Source organism: Mustela putorius, unplaced genomic scaffold, assembly GCF_011764305.1.
Source record: "Mustela putorius furo isolate JIRA1106 unplaced genomic scaffold, ASM1176430v1.1 tig00000827_pilon_pilon_pilon, whole genome shotgun sequence".
Taxonomy (NCBI): domain Eukaryota; kingdom Metazoa; phylum Chordata; class Mammalia; order Carnivora; family Mustelidae; genus Mustela; species Mustela putorius.
In genome coordinates this window covers 990636-1014580 of record NW_025421489.1, presented here as the reverse complement: position 1 = coordinate 1014580, position 23945 = coordinate 990636, and the positions used below count along the sequence as shown (strand labels likewise).

The 23945-nt window shown below is 41.7% G+C and overlaps 1 protein-coding gene across 2 annotated transcripts in view; it reads left to right on the top strand.

Annotated features, from left to right (window-relative positions):
* Window positions 1-20806: 20806 nt before the first annotated feature.
* Window positions 20807-23945, top strand: part of LOC101690745 (amyloid beta precursor protein binding family B member 1 interacting protein) — a 108902-nt gene continuing 105763 nt past the window's right edge. Inside the window, exons 1-2 of one of the 2 annotated variants that reach the window (XM_004757638.3) lie at window positions 20809-20930; window positions 21116-21477. The gene's annotated coding sequence lies outside the window, so the exon portion shown is untranslated. Of the gene's footprint in view, window positions 21478-23945 lie in introns of both variants that reach the window. The other variant, XM_045084963.1, reaches the window with a different exon arrangement.

The following is a 23945-nucleotide window of genomic DNA, read 5'->3' as shown; positions in this document are numbered from 1 at the left end:
CTCCTTAGCTACCAGGGAGAGTGGGCCCCACCTTTGGGGCACCAATTCTGAACAAGGTGCTCATTGGCCACCTGTGTGTAGCCACGCTCAACCACATGGCCTTTGCTCTATAAAAGTTAGTCTGTGAGACAGGGAAGGGTCGCCTCTTTTTAAGAGACAGCCCTGGCTTGATTCTCGATGCTTGGTGCAAAATAAAGCTTTGTTTGACCTTTGCTTTCTATCAGTCTCATTCCTTTGACCATGGACCCAACAAACAGAGTCCTAGAAAAAGGAAAAATAGAGAACAGAGTAACTTTTGATGGGATAAGAATGGAGAATTTTTTAAATTTGTCAAAAGACGTCAAACCATAGATTCATTTCTTCACTCATTTCTGGGGAGGATGAGCTCACCCTCCCATCTCCTTTCCCATTTTCAGCCCTGAGGTTGTCTGGGTTTTGCTCCCTCCTCTCCAGTTCAAGCTCCCTCCTCTTGATCAAGTTCAAAGGTCCTCAACCCTCATAGTTCCTCAATATGCACTAAGAATATCTGGGGAGATTTTTTAAAATGCAGAGCTCCATCTCCTCTTCTACCCATGAGATGATCTTTCAGCTGGTCTGGGGGTAGGGAGCTCAAGTAGCAGGTGGCTTTAAAAATACCTCCAGGTGATTTGAATGTGCAGCCAAGGTGAAGAACCACCAGCAGCTGCTAAGCCTGATACCAGGTGAATTCAGCTCTGTGGGAAATAATAGGAAGCTGTCTGCCCCAAATCGAGCCAAATTCTCCAGTGAAGACTTCCAATCACAAAGCTGCTCTTCTAATCTCCATCTGTCAGATTCCTACTCCTATCTTTCTGCTGGCTCAGAATTCAAGAGAGGAAGAGAGGAATATTACTTATTAGTCCTGCAATCAATTGGCTCCAGATTTTATTCTTGATTCATTTACAATAAAAAGTTAAATTCAATATGATATTTTAGCCCTCAGTGTGGGTCATGGCACACTTATTTCTATTAAAATTATACTTAATGTGCACCAGAATGTTAAGAATATGTTAAAAAAAAAAAAAAAAAAACCTATGAGGCTTTTAGGACTATGTCCGAAAAAGGCCAGAGGCATCCTCATATTGGTCCCTATAAATTTGTGTTTCTCTCTATTGAGATGTGGGTGCTCTTCCTGAAAAAAAAAAAGAAGTCGACAGTAGATTAGTGACTTTAACGGACTGTAAAACTGGGTGACCCTCCAGGCAGAAGCAAAAAACCTTGCTGCATCACCCCCAAACCAGGACCCACTACCCTTGTCTGCGTATTATCATGAACTTATAATGAGGAATGTGACCTCAGAATCCAGGCAGTGAGCTAGACAGTGTGCAAGGACAGGGAAGAAATTAGTGCTGGCCAAGTTGGCCCTTTGGCAGGGGTGCGGGGAGACTCAGTTGGCCCAGGCATCACTAGAAGGGTGGTAAAATCAGTCTCCTTTCTTACAAGTCAGTGAAACCTTTGCTGTTTCAGACTGGAATGTGATCTTTAGGTGGCTTATTCTGAGAAAAGTCTCATGTGAGCTGTGACACTATGTGTGACTCCTACAGCTTTGACACGTTTCGGATGTAGTTTAATCATATTTCTGACTGAATAGCCTCTTTGTGGGAAAATGCAATTTTTATACAAAAAATACTACTTTATTTGTACGGCAGTGAATTATAAATTGTTATTTATCTTCTTTGTCATGGTCTTGATTATTTAGCTTGGTGATATTTAATTATTTTTCTCTTCTTCCATGTATTCTTTGCTTCCTCAAATAGCATCTGCAGCAATTGGAATGGGCAATCCAGATATGAATTTCAAGCAGTACACTGCCTGAATTACAAATCACTTTAGCCGTGCGCGCACGTGCGCGCGCACACACACACACACACACACACACACACGTTGAGATGTGATATTGGAAGTTGTCCATCATGCTTCATAGTGTGTGTGCCAGAGCATCCAAGACCTTGAACACCTCCTAGCTAGCTTTGTGTGGATTTTCTGCTGCCCTTCATTTCTTCATTTTTCTAACCCATGACAAGTCCCCAGTTACAGCTGTGGGGACACTTCACAGAAATGCCACGGACAGTATCTTGGCATTGACTAGTCATGCTACATTGTTGTAATGACTGAACCAACTATTTTTCTTAAAAGAGAGAGAGCAAATGCTACAATTTTTTTGTAGATTTCTTACAAATCTACAAAAATTTCTTAGGAGATTTCTTACAAATAAAAGCTGGTCATCATCCCCATTCTGGTGAACTCTAGGGCCCATACACACTCATTCTCTCTAGGACCTGCCACTGCTGAAGACCCACTCCCTTGGGGGCTCCCTGTCAGCTGTCTCTAGATCATTATGAACATTGACTAAGAACAAATACAGATTCCCAGGAGAGAGAAAGGGAAATATTCAGGGAAGGACAACAAGCTTTAAAAAGAAAGAAAAAAAGGATAGAAAAAAATGTTTTGTGAATAAACAGTTCTGTTTTCTGGAAAAGATTTAATTGCATGTTGGGGGAGTAGAGGATTGTTCAGCAGCGATTTGGGTACCTTTGAAGTGCTTCACATATAATATCTCTACTAATCATCATAGCAACCATAGGTTCAAAATGTAAATAACAATTTAACACTCGAATATAAGCCATACATTACTTCTATCTTGTGACTTTCAGCTTCCAAAGTAAATTAAATCATTTCAATGAAATGTTTCAGTAACCAGTAATTTAGAGAGTTTCTCTTAGATAAAAGTAGTGCATGTCAGGAGGCTATAATACTACATTTATTTCACCATTTATTCATGAGAGGAAAAATTTGACAAGAATGACTTTGTTTAAAACCAAAAGATGACCCACAGAATGGGAGAAGATATTTGCAATGGCATATCAGATAAAGGGCTAGTATCCAAAATCTATAAAGAGCTTATCAAACTCAACACCCAAAGAACAAATAATCCCATCAAGAAATGGGCAGAGGACCTGAACAGACATTTCTGCAAAGAAGACATCTAAATGGCCAACAGATACATGAAAAAGTGCTCAACATCACTCAGCATCAGGGAAATACAAATGAAAACCACAGTGAGATACCACGTCACACTAGTCAGAATGGCTAAAATTAATCAGTCAGGAAAATGACAGGTGTTGGCGAGGATCCAGAGAAAGGGGAACCTTCCTACGCTCTTGGTGGGAATGCAAGCTGGTGCAGCCACTCTGGAAAACAGTATGGAAGTTCCTCAAAAAGTTGAAAAAAGAGCTACCCTATGACCCAGCAATCACACTACTGGGTATTTACCCTAAAGATACAAATGTGGTGATCCAAAGGGGCATGTGCACCCCAGTGTTTATAGCAACAATGTCCACAATAGCCAAACCATGGATACAGTCTATATGTCCATTGACAGAAGAATGGATAAAGAAGATGGGGTGTATATATATATAATGGAATATTATGCGGCCATTTAAAAACCCCCAAAATCTTGCTATTTGCAACAACATGGATAGAACTAGAGGCTTTGTGCTGAGCAAAATTAGTCAATCAAAGAAAAACAATTATCATATGATTTCACTCATATGTAGAATTTAAGAAACAAAACAAAGGAGCATAGGAGAAAGGAATAAAAAAATAAAACAAAACAAAATCAAAGAGAGAGACAAACTATAAGAGACTCTAAATCACAGGAAACAAACAGAGTTGCTGGAGGAGAAGGAATGGGGATGAGGTAACGGGGTGATGGACATTAAGGAGGGCATATGATATAATGAGCACTGGGTGTTATCTAAGACTGATCAATCACTGAACTCTACCTCTGAAACTAAGAATATGCTATATGTTAATTAATTGAATTTAAATTTTTACAAAAAAAGAATGACTCTCTTAAGATGATTCCCCTTTTTTTTTTCCTTAAAAACTACGAGCATTTATTTCATTTTTCAAAAAAGAGAGAACATTTATTTTGGAGATATAAATTAAGACTCTTTAGCATGTGTCTAAACATATAAATGTGAGATAAGAAAACTGAAGGGACCCCATGAAAGAAAACTGGGGGCTTTTCCTCCTTTTCCTGCTTCTACTCTTTCTAGGACCTGCATCTCTGCATACACGTGCCTTCATGTATGTCCTCCTTGTAAAGGACAAGGAATTAATGATTCCTTTGCCATCTTCCAGCATGATAGATAACATCCAAGGAACGACTGGGTAAGGATGACCAGGAGAGGCCATGACATGTGCATTCCGGACCACTGGTGCTAGATAGCTTGGATGCCAAGACACCCCTGGCACCAGGGAGAAAGTGACTTATGATGGACCTTGTCCTTGTTCTGACCAGTTCCTGGATGCCTGAGAAGACACGTGCACAAGACCATGATTGTCAGTAAAAACCCCAGACCCCATGCAAAGAGGAGACTCCCCATCCCTTCCTTCCTGAGTCTCCCAGATGCTGTCTATATCTGTACTCTTTATAACGTCAGTAAGCCTCTCTCACTTCCTGCTGGCTCATGCTTGATTTCTATCCTGGGCAAAGCCAAGGACCCCCTCGGCTGGTCCTGCAGGAGCCCCTCTGGGTCCTTGGAGCTGCCCTGCCTGCATCAAATGCAATGAGTAACGGGCTAAGTAAGTGAAACTCGGAACTTGCCCATGCAGAGACTCCACTAACTTGCATAAATAGGTGCTGCTTTTTCTTGCTTCAAGATCAGTCCCAGTACAAGAGAGCATTCGAAAGAAACAAAACTCTGACTCCAAAAAGCCTTGGAAAGTAAATACATCTTGTGGACATCTACACAGCAGAACAACATAATAGAAAGATTCTGGACCTCTAGCGGCCTTGTACAGCAGAGCCACCAGACCAGGCTCAATGTGGATATGAAACAGAAATGGACATTATCTTCGGTATTGGTTCGCTGTCTTGGCACTTAAGCCTATATTGTATTAATTCAGAGAATGTATTTACTCTCCTGATCCTAACTAATATTATAACATGTCTAGAATTATTCTCTAATTGTTTTGAGCAACCTTCAAGGCAAAACAATCTCATAAATAATGTATTCAATCCAACAAGTATTTATTGAACAAAGGACTACTCTAAGAACTGGAGATCTAAACACAGAACAGACAAAATGCCTGTCATCAAGGAAATTACATTCTGTGTGACATGCAAATGAAGAAATGTAACACAATAACATGATGTTTGTATCTCTGGGATTTATGAAAAGAATGCCCATATCTGAAAAGTCAGAGGTTTTACAGACGAAATTGCATTTTGTATTGAGATTTCAGCCACGAATAGGAGAGGACTTCATACATGAAGGCACACAGTTCTGGAATCTGCCCAGTAGTTATGGGTTTGGGAGCACTAAGACCAGAACTCACTTTGTGAAAAGCTTTGCATGTCTTAGTTTGCCCACGACAGTCCCCATTTATCTCTGTTGCCCCAGATAATAGCTTCTCCTCGCACTCTCAAAAGTGTCTCAGATGGACCATAAATTATCTGGTCACCCCATCTGCCAATGACTTAGGATTCAGCGATGAGTTGCAAATGAGAACTCTTTTTGATGCGACCACCACAAAATTACCCTGTCACAACATAAAAGGCCTGATTTTTAAAATTTTTAAATCATCCCAGGCCTTTATTCTACCCTTAATTCCCATATCAGTTACGGCAGGTTTGTACTTTATACTTCGCTCATTATTGTATTCCTTGAATTTTTACGAGCCTGTATTACCTTAACAATTAATAAATGACATAAGGATATAATTAGACTTAAATTAGTCTCCAGCTACTTCGAAAACTATCATTAGATGGTTTCAGATGGATTAGACAAATGTCTAATATATTGCCAATCAAGTAAGATTAGCACAATTACAAAAACTTTAAAAGTCAGATGTGTTCATTCTCTAGAGTTTAAAAGAAAAAAATGCTTGTAGTAGTTTCCCAGGGCTTTCATAGCAAATGACCACAATCTGGGTGGCTTAAAACAATAGAAATTTATTCTCTCACAGTTCTGAAAACATAGTTTTGAGATCAGGGTGTTGTAGGGCCATGCTCCCTCTAAAGGCACTAAGGAAGAATCCTTCCCTGCCTGTTCCTAATTTCTGGTGCTCACCAGTAACCCATGGCATTCCTTGGCTTATATCTGTATCACTCAAATCTCTGTTTCTGTCATTACAAGGTCACCTCCCTTGTGTGTCCTCTGTGTCCCTGTGTGTCTCCAAATCTCCCTTTGCTCAGGGGACACCGGTCATTGTAGTTGAGGCTCAACCTCATCCCATATAACCTTGTTTGAACTTGACTACATCTGCAAAAATCTAAATAAGGTCACATTCTGAGGTTCTAATCCACATGAATTTGGGGGAAGGGACACTATTCAACTCAATACAGTCCCCTTATCAAGCAAAGTAGAATATTTATCAAAAATAACTGCCTACACTCATTGAAACATTAACAGAGAAACCAGAGAGTCTGCTGACCATGCAGCATCTAATTCTCAGCACACAAATCAAATGCTCTGCTAGATTGACGTAAGTGAATGGGCCAGGAAGTATGTGTGACTCCATGTTTCCAAGCGGCACCAAACCCCAGTCCCATCATAACCCATTCCGGGACACCCACCCAGTCTCTTTTATAATCCATGATCTCACCTCATTCTCAACTCCCCCTCTCCACCCTATCCCTAATTCTTGCTCCAGGATGCAGAGTCTGAAAAGTTCTAAAATTCAGGCATACAGTGAGGATACCTATTTTATACATTATTTCGTAATCCAAAAGCTGAAACTACCAACCATTTCTTTCTTAGCCCATGTTAAAATACCCCTAAATCAAAATGTCTGCATCAAGGCAAATGAGGTCAAACATACCATAATTTTGAAGGAAGAACAGCATGATCCAATTATACCATTAATGAGACCACTTTGACTACCATGCGGGAGACCCACGAAGAAGAGGTAGAGTGCATGGTAGTGTGTCAAGACAATATTCACCAGAATCAACCCGTATCTTTCCACCTCCACAGGCATGTCCCTGTATCTAGAGACTCTCTCATCTTACCCACTTCTCAGCCAAGACAGCCAAACATGGCAACAGGGTCTCTGTAAGGGCTGGGTTATCTCAGAAAACCTGGAGGACACAGTGTCCCATCTGTGGCTTGGAAATTTCAGTCAAGCTCCAGCTGTCAGATAGAAATCTATGACTGTGTTGTCAATAAGACAATGTTGAGTGACTGTGAGAGTCAACAAGAACCAGGAAATGTTGGGACACCCGGGTGGCTCAGTGGGTTAGGCCACTGCCTTCGGCTCAGGCCATGATCCCAGGGTCCTCGGATCAAGTCCCACATCAGGCTCCTTGCTCAGTGGGGAGCCTGCTTCTCTCTCCACCTCTGCCTTCCTCTCTGAATACTTGTGTATTCTCTCTCTCTGACAAATAAACAAATAAGTGAAATCTTAAAAAAAAAAAAAAAAAGACACAAAATGTAAAAAAGGTAAAACCAGTCAAATTCTTTGTTCTTAAACCTCATAAATGAAGGTCCCTGGGCATATGAGAGAGGAATCATGTTTTTCTGTATGTGTTAGGGACTGGTTCCCCCCAAATTCATAGGTTAAAACCCTAAACCCCTATTGTGACTATCTTTGGAGATAAAGTCTATAAGGAGGTAATTAAAAGTTAAATGTGGTCATAAGGGTGGGCCCTAATTCATTAGGATCAGGTATCTTTATATGAAGAGGAAGAGACACCAAAGATTACACCCCTCCCCCCTCCCCCTGTTCTCCGCCCCCCCCACCTCATACCACACCTGTACAGAGAAGAGGCCACGTGAGGACACAGAAAAAAGATGGCCATCCACAAACCATTAAAAGAGGCCTCACCATAAACTGAATTTCTGGCACTGTGATCTTGGACTTTTCTCCTGAACTGTGAGAAAACGAATTTCTGTTGTTTAAGCCACCCACCCTATATAATATTGTATTATAGCAGCTTTGTCCACTAATATGGTATAACAGATCTTAAAATTTGGGGCTTACACAAGGGCTTATTCCCTTACAAAACAACGATCTAGAATTAGGCAGTCTAGGGCTAATGCAGGTGTTCCACAGAACCCTCAAACACCCAGGCCCCTCCCATCTTGCTGTTCTGCCATCCTTAGTGTGTGGCTTCTATACTCAAGGTCATCTCGTGGCTCAGGAAAGGCACTTCAAGGTTTGCATTCCAAGTAGCAGGAAGGAAGATATGAAGAAAGACACCTTTGAAGGAGGTTTTCCAAAAATCCAAAATAATACTTCCACTTATCTCTCATGAGCCAAAATTTATTCACATGACTGTAACAAGCTTTAGGGGAGATAGGATACTTTTTCAAAATTTTGTGTTATAGAAGAAGACAGTGGATATTGGAGCCTAGTGATGGTCTCTAACACAAAATATAAGGAAAAAAATTGAAATGACATATAATTGAGCAGAATTCATTTTCCCACTTGCATTTCCGGCCTCCAATTAGACAGTCTGAGAGGAACAGAGAAGACACTTGGCATGGGTTGCCCAGCCTTTCAGTCTAGTCTGCAAAAATGAGAGTTCTGGTTCCAGCGGACCTATGCCCTGATTCCAGACGGGTGGCCCTTGGAAGGAGCCAGTGTCCCCAACACCCCCACAGCTGGGAGAGGAAAGACAGCTACATGGCTAGCCAAAGAAGATGGGTCGAGAAATGCCTCTCACAGCCCCTGAGCCCCTGTGTATTGTTGTGATTTGTAATAAGAAATATATATTTGGTCTTTGTCCTGATTCCTGACACAGAGCTCCTAAAAGTCTTGAAATTTACCTTGGAACACACCTAAAGATGGGGGTTGGTTACCAGACAAAGCAACCATGAAAAGACAGGTGGAACTTTCAGTCCCACCCCCTGATTTCTGGGGAAGGAAGAGGGGCTAGAGGTTGGAATCAATCATCAATGGCCAATGATTTAGTTGACCATGCCCATGTAATGAAGTTTCCATAAAAAACAAACAAACAAAAAGAGTTCAGAGTGCTTCCAGGTTGGTGAACACATTGAATGGCGTCCTCAGAGGGAATACAGAAACTCTGCAGCCTTTCCCCCTTACCTTGCCATATACATCTCTTCTATCTGGTTGTTCCCAAGTTACATCCTTTAATAATAAACCGGTAATCTAGGGAGTAAACTGGTTTTCTGAGTTCTGTGAGCCACTCGAACAAATTACCAAGGAGGAAACTGTGAGAGGTGACTCAGAATTCCAGGTGAGACTAGCATTCGAAGTTGCGGGGGAGGGGCAGCCTTGCAGAACAAATGCTTAACCTGCGGTATCAGAATTGAGTTAAACTATTGGCCGTCCATCTAGTGTCCCAGAATTGCATGTTGGTGTGGGGAGCAGCCCCACACACGCTGGAAGTGGATGTAGAATCTTGACCCAGAAAGATGTGGAAATTAGTCAACTGTTTCTCCTGTGCGCCCAGGATGGCAAAGTAGAACAGAGAGATTCCCACTGGAAACTGTCCTGGTGAAACGTTCTCGGTGAGAGCTGCCATAGACTGAAGAAGAAGAGGGCCAGGGAACCCAGACTGTGTGGCCCTGCCCTCGGGGGTTTGCTAGGACTAGCTTCACAAGATTCAAATGAAAGAGAATCGTATCATCACAAAAGATATACTAAGAAAAAAGTCTGAGTAAGATTCCCTTTAAGAAGAATAAAAATAACTTAGAATCAATCGAGATGAGGATAGGAGCTGAAATTCAAGAGAACTGTGCACAGAAACAGTGGTTTTACCAATTATCATCTCACTGACGGATGGTAAGCACGGCTCAGGAGAGAAAGACAATATGGTCTTTGTCCCCAGTTGAGCACGAGTTACAATGAAAAAGTGGAAAAATATTTTTGATATGATTCTAATGAAAAATTTAAATTCCCAGCAATGAATTATTTTATACTTTTACCTGAGATCATAGAATATAAAACTGGGGGGCGCCTGGTGGCTCAGTGGGTTAAAGCCTCTGCCTTCGGCTCAGGTCATGATCCCAGGGTCCTGGGATCGAGCCCCGCATCAGACTCTCTGCTCAGCCGGGAGCCTGCTTCCTCCTCTCTCTCTGCCTGCTTCTCTGCCTACTTGTGATCTCTGTCTGTCAAATAAATAAATAAGCAAAATCTTTTTTTTTTAAAGATTTTATTTATTTATTTGACAGAGAGAAATCACAAGTAGATGGAGAGGCAGGCAGAGAGAGAGGGAAGCAGGCTCCCTGCTGAGCAGAGAGCCCAATGCGGGACTCGATCCCAGGACCCTGAGATCATGACCTGAGCCGAAGGCAGAGGCTTAACCCACTGAGCCACCCAGGCGTCCCGCAAAATCTTTTTTTAAAAAAAACTTACATATAATATATATATATATATATATATATATATATATATATATATATCTGGATAAAGCAAACTAGAAGTAGTTGAGATAGATTTTGTGGGGTCCTAGCAACTCTGCTCAGTCATTTGATTACACCAGCACCCTCTGCCATGTATTTTACTGAGCTTGACATTCACTTGTCCATACAGAGTTTTTCACTTTGACCATGTTCCTTTTTCAACTGAGGAAGATGAGAAGAAAGGGAAAATGGCAGGGAGAGAGGGAGGGAGGAAGGACAAGGGAGACAGTGGAGGAGGGAAGGAGAGAAGTCTGGACCCAAGTGAACCAGAGAAAAGCTTCCCATTTAAAATATATTTCTTTGGTGTGTTCATTGAAAGAATAAAAGAAACATATAATTACTAGCTTGGCGTCTGAAGCTTGCTGCCAGAGCAGCAATGGACTGCAGAGTTTCTAGAAGTCTCAGAGCAGGCAATGAGATGCCTACCAAGAACTTCTCTAAGCACACTGAGCTGACCGCTTTGTCCTTGGCAGAATTCACAGGGGAAGGCACCACTATAGTGTGAAGACCACATGAGCCTGAAATTATCAACACCTGTTCCTGTTTATTTTTTAAAGCGATTTTGCACATGTTATGTAAATACCCCCCCCCCCTGTGATTTAGGCAGGAAAACATTATTATTGGCCTCGTTTTACAGTTGAGGGTAGGGTGAGAAAAAAAAAAAAAAAAACACCATCTTCTGACCTCCTGTGTTTCATCATCTGACCACAGGTACTGTCTGCTCATGGTGTTAAAATTGAATATTTCACACTCTTCATAGAAAAGGCACCAGTATATGAAAATGAGCTAAGGAGAAATAGCATCCCTGAGTTGCCTCTGTCCCCTACCTCCCACCTGCCCCTTACCCCCTACTTCTGCTACTTCTCCATGTCCTTGTGGAGCTTACTTAACACAGAGGTCCTCATAAAGCTAAGATTGAAAGGATAAAGATGTTATTCAAGCAGAGAACCAGAGACTTGGATTCCAGGCAACAAAGAGCTTCTCGATTTTCAAGAACAGAGAGAAAGACAATATGGCTTGAACTTAAAAAAGTTGGAGAAATGGGTTAGCACCAGATCTTATAAAGTCTTAACCATCACATCAAGGAGTTCAGACTTTATCCTAAGTACAAAGGCAAGTTTAAATTTTATGTAAACAAGGAATGATAGTTCAGGGAGGTAACACATATGGTGGCTAGTAAGTCCAAGCTCTATCCCACACTGCTCCCCCCAAATTAACTTGAAATGTAGTTTTGTTAGTCTGTGAAGTTTGTGTGTTTCGGCTTCTACTACCAGGAGCCATATGGATCTAGCAAAAAGCAGGACGAAATAACTTAACTTGGATGAAGAAAGACCTGTAGCAAATTTTGTGTTCTAAACTTTTACAAATATGTAACACTGGTGTTTCTTAAACCATATGCTTTTTTTCAGTGTTCAGTCCCAGTACAAAACTATCTTTGCTATAGAAACACACCTACAAATATTTCAAAACTTTTCTTTTTTTTTTTTAAGATTTTTTTTTAAATTTGACAGAGAGAGAGAGAGAGAAAGAGATCACAAGTAGGCAGAGAGGCGGGGCAGGGGGACAGGCTCCCCACCAAGCAGAGAGCCCAATGCGGGCTCAGTCCCAGGACCCTGAGATTATGAGCTGAGCCAAAAGCAGAGGCTTAACCCACTGAGCCACCCAGGCATCCCTATTTCAACACTTTTCTAAAGTACACAGAAGACCGTGTAATATCCAATAGCTTATTGTCGCCTCTGGGATTAGGCAGAGCTTCCAAAAAGTTTGCAGTGTTTGATTTCCTATTTCTTCCCATTCAATTTTGTGTTCCCTCTCTCTCTTTCCTGTTGATATTCTAGATCGAGGCTTCCAACTGTAAAATGTTTAGTTTTGACAAATCTAAAGCAGTGATCCTTTCTTATTTATCAATATTTGTTATAAACATTAATAATTAATATTACAGACAATTTAGATTTCCTCTTGTTTCTGATGAATAAGATTTTAACTCAAATTTAATATATGTTTTTAATTACATTTTTGAAATAATGAATTAGGTAATGGTCCAAGGGGCAAAAGATTTTTTTTTGTAACTCTACTGAGGCACAATTGGCATATACTAAACTGCACACATATAAGTATACTTTCCAGCCAGTTTTGACATATGTACACACTAATGGAAACCATCACTAAAATCAAGATTATGAACACATTCATCCCTCCTAAAGGTTTCCTTGTGTCCCTCTATAATCCGCCCTTTCTCGCTCCTCCCTTCCTTTCTCAGTGCTTTTACTCACTACGGATTAGTGTGAATTTTCAAGAATTTATACAAAAGATGAGATCGAACAGCATACGTTCTTTTTTTAATCTGGCTTTTGTCACTCAGCATAATTATGTTGAGATTCACCTACATTATTGGGTGTACCGATAGTTTATTCCTTTTTGTTGCAGAGTAGTATTCCATGGAATAATTACTACACAATGTGTTTATCCATTCACCTATGATGGACATTTGAGTGTTTCCAATTTGGGGCTATTACAAATAGAACTCTATGAATATTCATGTAATAGGTCTTTGGGTGGACATGTGATTTTATTTCTCTTAGATAGATACCTAGAAATGGAATGGCCAAGTCCTATGGTGAATGTATGTCTAACCTTTTAATAAACTGCTAATTTCTAAGTGGTTGTACCATTTCCACTCCCACTAGCAACGTGTAAAGAGTTCCAGTTCTTCCACACACTTTCCAACATTTGGTATGCTCCATCTTTTTAATTTCAGCCATTCTAGTGGGTGTGTATTAGTGTCCCTTATAGGTTTAGTTGGTTTTCATATCAACACTTATTTTAAGATTTTAGCAAAGGCATCAGTAATTTTTATGCTCCTCCAGTGGTTCCAATGTGCACCCAGGATTGAGAATCACACTGGAGAAAACACACGGCCTCTTTTAATAGAGAAAAGATTTTAAGTATTGATTTTCACTGTGCATAGTCACACCCTTCATACTAACGGCCCCAAACCACTTCTCACCAGATTTGGTCTTTCATACAAAAGCTGACTGGTGGTAGCTGTCCTTTGCGATCACCATGTGAAAGGAAATGGGGGTGGGAAAAGAGGAGTTTCAGACTTTGCTAGAGGTGACACTGAGTGACCAGAAATTGCGTATTAAAAATTTAGCATTCTCGAGGTGCCTGGGTGGCTCAGTTGGTTAAGCATCTGCCTTCTGCTCAGGTCATGGTTCAGGGGTCCTGGGATCGACCCCTGTGTCAGTCACCCTGCTCGGTGGAGAGTCTGCTTCTCCCTCTCCCTCTGAGCCTACCCCCTGCTTGTGCTATTGCTCACTCTCTCTCTCTCTCAAATGAAAATCTTCTTTAAAAATTTAACATTCTCAAAATAAACAAAGACTCTTACAACCCCACAATAATACAACAAAGCAAAAGAAAGTAAGAAAGAAAGAAAGAGAGGCAAAAGATCTGAATGAACCCCTCACCAAAAAAACAGAAACAGATAATAAACAAGCATATTAAGAGATGCACAACTTCATTTGTCATTGGGAAAATGCAAATCAAAATGACAATGAGGTACTACCACATACCTATTAAAATGGCTACAATCCAAAAAACTGACAATGCCAATTGCTGGTGAAAATGCAGAGCAGCAGGAGCTCTCCCTGATGGGTATGCAAAATGGTACAACCACTTTGGAGGGCAGTTTGGCAATTTCACCCAAAGTATACATAGTCTTATTATATGATCCCGAAACTCTACTTACTAGGAATCGAGTCAACTGATTTGAAAACTTATGTCCATACAAAATCCTGCCTATGAATGTTTAAAGTAGTTTTATTCATAATCACCAAAATTAGGATCAATTGGTGAATGGATAAACAAACTGCAGTGTATCCACCTAATAGAATACTATTCAGTGACGAAAGGAATGAGCTATGAAACCACACAAAGACTTAGATCAGTTTAAATGCATGCTGCTAAGTAAGTGAATAAAGCCAATCTGAAAAGGCTACACACTGTATGATTTCATTTCTATGACATTCTGGAAAAGGTAAAACTGTAGAGATGGTAAACAAAAATGCTGTTAAAATGTAGCTATTGGGGCACCTGGGCGGCTCAGTGGGTTAAACCTCTGCCTTCGGCTCAGGTTGTGATTCCAGGGTCCTAGGATGGAGCCCCACATCAGGCTCTCTGCTCAGTCGGGAGTGTGCTTCTCTCTCTCTCTCTCTCTGCCTGTCTCTCTGCCTACTTGTGATCAAATAAATAAATAAAATCTTAAAAAAAAATAAAATAAAATCTATAAATAAATAAATATCAAATAAATAAATAAAATCTTAAAAAAAAAAAAGGTAGCTGTTCAGAGGTGTCTGTCTGGCTCAGTCCGTAGAGCATGTGACTCTTAATGGAGCTGTGGGTTTGAGGCCCACATTGGGTGTAGAGATTACTTAAAAAATTTTTGGTTTTAAGAAAGTAATGGGGTACCTGGGTGGGGGGACAACATTATTAATGTATTTAACACCACTGAAGTATACACTTACAAATTGTTACGGTAATAATTTTATGTCATGTATATCTTATCACAATAAAAAAATTTTAAGGCAAAATAAAAAAGAGATAGAAAGACTTCCTGGTGGTCCTCTGGTTCTTAGTGTAGCTCCCCATGAGGCCCAGCAGTACTTCCTGTCTGAGTTCAGTGAGCTATGAGAACTTCTCTACAAGAATTTCTTTTGGCTTATGCCATAGGTAGCAAGGATCCCTGCTTTACAGACATATGCTCTGGGAAGACACAATGTATGCATAGGTATCTCAGTATTTCGAAGATGTTAATGCTTATTGAGTGATCTACCACTGGGCTCCCATGGGCATAGCCTCTGTGCAGTGTCAGTGCCAAGAAACCACCAGGCAAGTTTAATTTTCAATCAAGTCCACATTTCTTAAAATTCCTTTTCTCCCTTCCTTCTCACTCTCTACCACTCCCATACCCAGCAGTGCCCCCAAACATCTTTCTCCCTGCTTTGCTTTGAGCTCCCTGCCAAAAATCCTCTCCCAAGCTTTCTTGGGCTCTCTCTCTTCTTCCCTATCCTTCTCCTCCTGCTGATTTTTCTTCCATCCAGCCTGTCTAGTACTCCTCCCACTGACTATCACTCAGGTGTGAAGCAGGAAAGGAATGTCTGAGAACATTGGCCAGAGGACAAGTAGAGGGTCATTTAACATTTTGTTAAAGGGCAAGAAAAAACACATACACTGTATACAAAACATATAATTAGTAATAACATATTAATTATGTACCTTTCTGATTAAAATAGAAACCACAGTTTATATTTTATCAGTTTATATTTTAAAAGGCCAAACACAGAAGCTTTACTATGACAGAAACATGAGCTATAGAGGTACCCAAGAGGTCTTGAGTATTGCTTGAACAAACCACTATTGCTTAAACAAACCAAAACTTAGAGGCTTAACACAGCTATTTATCATTATCTCTCAGGAATCTGTGGGTTGATTCCGCTCATCTGGGTGTTCTTCCACATACTCCCGTGTTGCTGCATTTAGATAAGAACTGGGGCTAGAATCTCCTGAAGGTTTGAAGGGGCTGGGTGTACAAGATGGCGTCTTCAGCTCATGTCTGAAGTGGCCTCTCTTCCCTCTTGTGCCTTCTCTCTCTGATGGCATAGCCTGCTTCCAGGATGTTCAGGGCTGAGAAAGGCAGGAAGAGAGGCTAACAGCCAGTAAATGCTAAGTCCCCATCCCTTCTGCTGTCTTCTATTGATCAAAGCAGTCATAGAGCCCATGCACATTCAAGGGGGAAGGAGAAAATGGATTCCACCTCTTGATGGAGAAGGGAGATACAGTCATGGCGATCTTTGGAAAATACAGTCTATTGCAGATGTTGTAAAAGTTGTATGTTTAAATAAGAAGCAAATATTCCCTACAGTTAAGGATAATCCAAATAAAATGAACAGGAGAAACTTCATGAAATGTTAAACCAAAGGAAACCCTTCCTATCAAAAAGTGGCAGAAATCTAATTCTGGTCAATCCAGGCCCTTTGCCAGAGGTGAACACTCTTCAGCCAGGAGAAGGAAATGGACAAAAACACTTAGAATTGGTGACAAGATACAAACCACTTAGACTTGGTGGACATGCCAAAAGAGTAAGGTAGTAAGACATAGTTGAAATCCCAACTCAATTTAAACTTAAATTGAGTTCCTCTGTGATGCCAGGGTCCATGTTGTCTATCTACTAACCATGTTCTGCAGTCATATTCCAAGGAGATTGCTTCACTAGGGGAAATTTCTCCCACACCATCATCCCATGACACTCTGTTCTTCCTCACCTGTGATTCATTCAGCCCTTGTCTTCCCCACATCTCGAACTCTCTCACTGCCACTCCTGTATCATGAGGCGATTTCTGGAGTGTTTCTCTGTCCTGGCAGTTTAACTCTGCATTTTCATTGCACTTTCTCAAGGAAAAGTAGTTTATTCTCTCACACTCCATGTACCTTAAGTTTAGAAGGTGAGTTTGCCCTTGTCCATGCATTACTACTGGAGAACTTTCAGTGGTTTCTCCTTTTATTCAAAACAAAAGAAAGCAAAAAGCAAGGTGACTTCTCTTGAGGCTCAACCATTTGGGCAGGCCACTGTACCTCTTCTGATCTGTCATCTCCACAAATCCCAGTCAGTCCTGATCTCTCATTTTGAAACCCTAACACCTGACTCCCAGTCTTTCTTTAAGATGACTTTGTATCTTGTAATCATTCTGTTTGTCTGGAAGAGCCATGAATTATAACTGTTTTTTGTGTTTGCATCCAGTACTCTGAGTACTGGTACTCTGAGAAGTGGCTCAGGCTCAACAGTAAATTGTGGGCTGCCCTAATCCTGGATGACTTAAACAGTTACCTGGGATGACATTTATAACCCCTTGGCCTCTCATTTCCTTGATCACCTCAGCCACCCAAACCTATGGTCACATTCTGGGCATTGTGAGCTCCCATAAACTTGATGCCTCCAGAAGCAAAATTCAACCTACCCACCTTCTGAACACAACAACCTATGCTTACCCATAACAGCTAAACTTTCTCCAAACCTATGCAACCTAGTCCTGCAGGAGAGTCACATGACAGCAGATTATTTACACCATCATTGTCAATTTCAAATGGATTCTCAGGCTGTCTGGAAATCTCATGAAATTTTTCTGGTCAGCTCACTCTCCCATTCTCTGCAAGGACCTTGTCAAACTTTCTCCAGCTTCCCTAATTTAGGGCAGTCTTTGATAGTCCCTCTTATCTCACTCCCAGCAGAGGGCTCTACTTCTTTTCTTACTTTACAAAAGAAAATAGTCTTTAAACTAGAACTTCTGCATCTCACAGCTATCAAAAAGAAGAAAATCCTTGTGAACTCCAAACCCACCCGCCTCCCTTTCTGGTAAAATAGAGGATATCTTATTTCTCTTTTTTAAGGACCCAACAATACACAATGGGAAAAAGACAGTTTGTTCAGTAAATGGTCGTGGGAAAACTGGACAGTCACATGCAAAAGAAGGAAGCTGGACCACTTTCTTATACCATACACAAAAATAAATTCAAAACGGATTTAATGTGGAACTTGAAACCATAAGACTCCTAGAAGAAAACATGTAATAAACTCTTGGACATTGGCCATAGAAATATTTTTTGGCATCTGTTTCCCAGGCAAGGGAAACCAAAGCAAAAATAAACTATTGGAACTACATCAAACTAAAAGCTTCTGCACAGTGAGGGAAGCCATCAACAAAACCAAAAGGCATCCTACTGAATGGAAGAAGATGTTTGCAAATGATACATATAATAAAGCATTAATATCCAAAGTACCTAAGAACTCATGCAACTCAACACTAATAAAACAAATAATGCAATTTAAAAATGGGCAGAGGATCTGAACGGACATTTTCTGAAGAAAAACAGATGGCCAACAGACACATGAAAAGATGCTCAATGCCACTAATTATCGGGGAAATACAAATCAACACCACAGTGACATACCACTTCACACCTGTCAGAATGGCTAGAATCAAGATGAGAAATAAAAAGTGTTGGCGAGGATGTGGAGAAAAGGGAACACTTGCATGCTGTTGGTGAGGATGTTAATTTGTCCAGCCACTCTGGAAAACAATATGGAGGTTCCTCAAGAAATTTAAAAAAAAGAAAGAAAGAAAGAAGGAAATACCCTATGATCCAGTAATTCTACTTCTGGGTATTTACCAGATGAAAATGTAAACACTAATTTGAAAAGATATGGGCATCCCTCTGTTTATTACAGCATTATTTGCAATAACCAAGACATGGAAGCAACCTTAGTGTTCATCAGTAGATAAAGATAAAGAAGATGTGGTATGTACATACAATAGAAGATAACTAAGCCATAAAAATGAATGAAATCTTGCTATTTGTAATTATACAGAGGGACACAAAAAGTATTTCAGTAGGTAAAACAAGTCCAACACAGAAAGACAAATTTCTTATGATTTCCCTGATATGTGGAACCTAAAAAAAAAAAAAAATGAACAAAGAAAATACAAAAACAGACTTATAAATACAGAGAACAAACTGGTAGTTGCCAGAGATGAGGAGGTAGAGGGATGGGTGAAATTGATAAGGGCAATTAAGAGGTACAAACTTTGTTATAAATTAAATAAGTCCCAGGAATGAAAAGGACAGCATGGGAAATATAGTCAACAATACTACAATAATTTTGTATAGTAATGGCGGTAACTACACTTACCATGGGGAGCATTTTGTAATGTATATAATTGTCAAATCACTATGTGTGATTTGTACTATGAACACCTGAAACTAACATAATATTATAAACTATATTTCAGTTTCAAAGAAAAAAAGAACTCAAGAACTTTTTTTTTTAAATATTTTATTTATTTATTTGAGAGAGACACAGTGAGAGAGAACATGAGCGAGGAGAAGGTCAGAGAGAGAAGCAGACTCCCCTTGGAGCTGGGAGCCGGATGCGGGACTCGATCCCGGGACTCTGGGATCATGACCTGAGCCGAAGGCAGTTGTCCAACCAACTGAGCCACCCAGGCGTCCCACTTAAGAACTTTTTAATCATCAGTTATCTCTACTCTCTTTAACATTTAACCTTGCTCTTCCTTCTCTTGGAATGTTTTTCCAAATCTTGGAAGGGCTGCCCCTTCCATTACTTTCCTATTAAGTCACTCCATTGCTGGACTTGACTTTCTATATGGTACTGACTGCTCAGAACCTTCCAATGGCTTCCCATCTCACAGTGAAGTCCCTACCATAGCCAGAAAGGACACACGTGATCTGGCCACAATTTACTCTTTGATCTCATATACCACTTGTCTCCTTCTCACTCTGCTCTGTCCATATTAGCTTACTTGCTGTTCTTCCAGCATCTCAAGTGCCTTCCTAACCCAGAGCCTTTGAATATTCTCATCCAAACATCGACATGAATTAATCTCTCATGTCATTTAGGCCTGGCTCAAGTGACACGTATCAGAAAGATCTTCCTTGATGATCCTAATTAATGCAAAGTCTCCATCCCCACTACTAAAACCCTCACCTTTTAATTCCCTTCAATATACTTCTATTACTTAACATATTAAATATTAATTTGCTTTCTTCCATCTTGAAAGTACCATCCACCATAGCAGGAACTGTTTTCTTCACAACTATTTTCATTGTTCTTAGATGAATAGGTAGGTGCCTAAAAGTTTTTTGTTTTGTTTTTTTTTACTAAATAAATGACTGAACTATGTTAATTTACCTAATTAATTTACATGTCTAATGTATGTCTTTATATCTTCACCACCTTCCCCACATAAAAGCCCTTGAGGACACAGCTGTCTAGGGGAAGAGGAGGTTAATTCAGCCACATTTACAAATCCTGTTTTCAACTTCTGTATTTTCAGATCTCTCCACCCTCAGGAGGCTTCACTTCCAGAGCCTCGGGTTAGTTCCAGTCAGTCCTTCGCTCTTACAAATCCTGCGGCCAAGAATGGGCGTGGGTATTGCAAAACTTCTTGTCCTCACTCTACCGTCCTAATACATTCCTAAATGTGCGATTTCTGGATCAAACGGTAACTGCATAGACAAGTTTAATCGTTATTGCTGAATTCGTCTCCACGGGATTCAGACGATTTTGAGATTTCCACCAGCGACGTGTGTGAGCCCCCGTTTCTTTACAGCCTCGCCCGCCAACTCCGTGTGGTTAAGCTTTGGGGGGGAGGGGAAGGCGGTTGCCAATCGGACAGTTGAGAAATGGGCTGAGCCGAGAACGCTCTTCCCCACCAGACCCCCGACCTCCGACGCCCCCACCCCGGGTCCGGCAGAGACCCGCGCCCGGCCGAGCGCGTCCCTGCGGCCTGGCGGGCTGACGCGCAGGCGCGGGGTCGCTCTGCGCCGCTCTCCCGCGCCGAGTCCCCCAAGGGTGGGCTCCGCGCGGGGCGGGAAGCTCCGGCCTTGCTCAACGGGCCCGAAAGAGGAAGCGCAGAGGGGCTGAAGTAAACGCTTGGGAAGGCCGTTGCAAAAGAGGTCAGGGTCTCGGGCTTCTGAGGAGCCGTCCTCTGGCCACACACCCCTTAGCCACTAACATGGAGCGACGAAGAGAGATCACTTAGCGAGGGGATTCTCAGAGAAGGGGGCGCGCGGGGGGGAGGGGCGGGAGAGGAAGGCCCAACTTTTCCCAGAACCTAAAACTTTTTCCGCCCCCCTTCAAGGGTGCGGTGTGGAGGAGGAGAGATAAGGGAAATGAGGCACAGACCCGATGAGTTGGGAAGAGCAGCCCCCGGGAGTTAGGAGCCTTCATCCACGCGTCCTCCCGCGGCTGTGCCTCCAGCCGGGCGGCCCCGTTGCACCTCGATGCAAAGCGGCGCGGAGGGCGCCACACGTCTGCGCGCTGCGTGGGAAGGGCAGGGCTGACACCACTTCCTCCCCGAGGCGGCGGACCTGAACCCGGGTGGAGCCCAGTGGAGCCCCCCGCGCCTTCCCTGCCGCTGCCCCGCGCCCGGCCCCGAGCCCCGCCCGCGCCCGCGGTCGCGTCCGCGCAGAGTCCCAGCCGAGATCCCGCGGAGCCGTCAAGGTAAGCGGCGCCGGCCGGTCGGGGCGCCCTGCGAGCCTCAGCCGGGACCCTCGGGGCAGCCGCGGAACCATGTGTCCCGTGGGTCTGGTCCCCAGCTCCCGGCCGTGGCCCCGGAGAACTCGCGCCCGCGGCTTGGCCCTCGAGGGGAGCGCGTACCCGGGGTCCCCTCTGCCGACCTCGGCCCTGGACGCAGCTACGCGGAGGGGGGCGGGCGGAGGTTGGGGTGCGGGCTGCTCTTCCCCGCGTCCTCTTTCATCACTCTTGACTGGTTTCCTGCGCAGAAAATTGCTTCAGGGACAGACGGGGAACCTGTGTAACCCTCGCGGGTGCGGCAGCCCAGCAGCCCCCAACCTGACCCCTTGAAAGGATTTCCTGGGGGGCATTTTAGGGCACTTGAGGGCATTTTAGGGTAGGGTCAGTGCAAGTCGTGTGAGAATTTGAGAGAGACGATCGCAGTCAGACGTGTCTTAGGGTGTTTCCTGACTTTAAAACTTTTGGACGACTGTTCTTTAAAAAAAAGAAAAGAAAAGAGAAAAAGAAAAAATCTTTACCAGTGATTGGCCTTTTCACTTGAAAATAAGATAGAGGACCGATTTGGACACCAGGAGTCAGTCTCTTAATTTGGCTTGGAGTGACTGTCCAGAGTGCCTTACAGCATGAAGGAAACAGTAGGATGTCGTATCTGGCAGTCCCCCTGAAGACTTTGCCCCCTGCACCCCTGATTGTCCCTGTGGGGACGTATTTCTTATTTATGTCGTTGTGGAACATCAAACATGTAGTTGCTCAGAGTGGTACCTCTCAGAGTAAAGTGGTTCCAGAAGGACTTTCAGTGTGTTACTAAGAGAAAGAGAAAAGGGGTAACCGAGGAAGGTAACATGGGGGAAAGGTACATGAGTTTATTACTCCCCGGGATATTATTTCTGGCCACAAAATGCGATTTAAATAAAGGCAAGGATACTTAATTCCTACTACTAATTCTCAGTTCTAGGCCTCTGAACAGGAATTTCAGAAAAGAGAGCTTTTGTCCACTGGCAGTTTTCCCTTTGGCCTCATTGAAATAGTCTTACAGTTAAAGACTGGCTAGCAAAATCCACAAAAAATCTGCCAAGAAATCTTCTATAATGTCTTCCGGGTGGTATTTCCTGCCTGTTCAATATGTTGTGAAAGATCTCAGGAATATAATGTCATCTTCAGGCTATTAATACTTAATAATTTTCACACTGATACTAATATTTGTGTCTTTGTTGCGTCCTTGGGAAATTTGAATTATAGTTCCATATATGCCTGTAGCTAGACAAGGGTGACTTTGATGTAATTGCTTTAACCTCTCTGGACCTGAGATAACTTATTGGTAAAGTGAGATTGTTGGACTAGAGGATGTCTGTCATTACAGCAGCAGTTGGAGAATTGTTACAGTTCTTTGAATTTGTCTTTGTCTGATACACTGGCAAAGTTAGAATTGCTGATCACACAGAAAAGAACAGAAAATCATGATGATAACAAATTTGTTTTTAAAAGATTCTATTTATTTATTTATTTGATAGAGATCGCAAGTAGGCAGAGAAGGGGGGGGGGAGCAGGCTCCCTGCTGAGCAGAGAGCTGGACACACAGGGCTGGATCCCAGGACCCTGAAACCATGACTGAGCCAAAGGCAGTGGCTTAACCCACTAAGCCACCCAGGTGCCCCATGATAACAGATTTTGTTAGAGTCTAAAATATCAACATTTTTGAGGCCTTTTGTTTCTAAGAAGTTCTTCTATAAAAATAGTCAATTTTGAGTCTATATGTAAGATGGCAGATCTCCATTCTGTTGGAAAACTGAGATGGGGAATTGATGTGCTCAGGCTTGGGCAGGTGGATATTAAATTTCAAAATTCTCCAATTATTATTTCTCAAGAAATATAACTTTATAATATGGATTGCTTTATGATTCATTTACTTTAAATCTTAAGCACAGTACTTGGTTATGTAGTGTCCATTAATTGTTTCATATTTATATATTCTAGGAATGTATACCAATCACCTACTTTTTTAACCTTTTTTTACTTATAATTAAAAAGTTCTAGGTATTTTCATATTATTATTAGAATGAGCTATTTATGAAATTTATTGCCAAAATGTCTCTGTTTGATATGCTACTCTGAATTTCTTCAAAGCATACTACTTTCAAAAGCATTATTATTTTCAGTTACTTCTAAATCCTCTTCTATCTTATTTTAATTATCTTTACATCCAAAACCTTTTAGTGAGTCCACAATCTTATAATAAATTAACCTGGCATTTCATAGTTTACCACAACAAAATATTTTCCATTTTAAATACCTCATGAGTTCATTTATAGGCAATAGAAGGATCTTAGTAATTCTTGCCTCAAAATAGAATAATTCTTGGGGCGCCTGGGTGGCTCATTGGGTTAAGCCTCTGCCTCGGTCATGATCTCAGGGTCCTGGGATCGAGTCCTGCATCA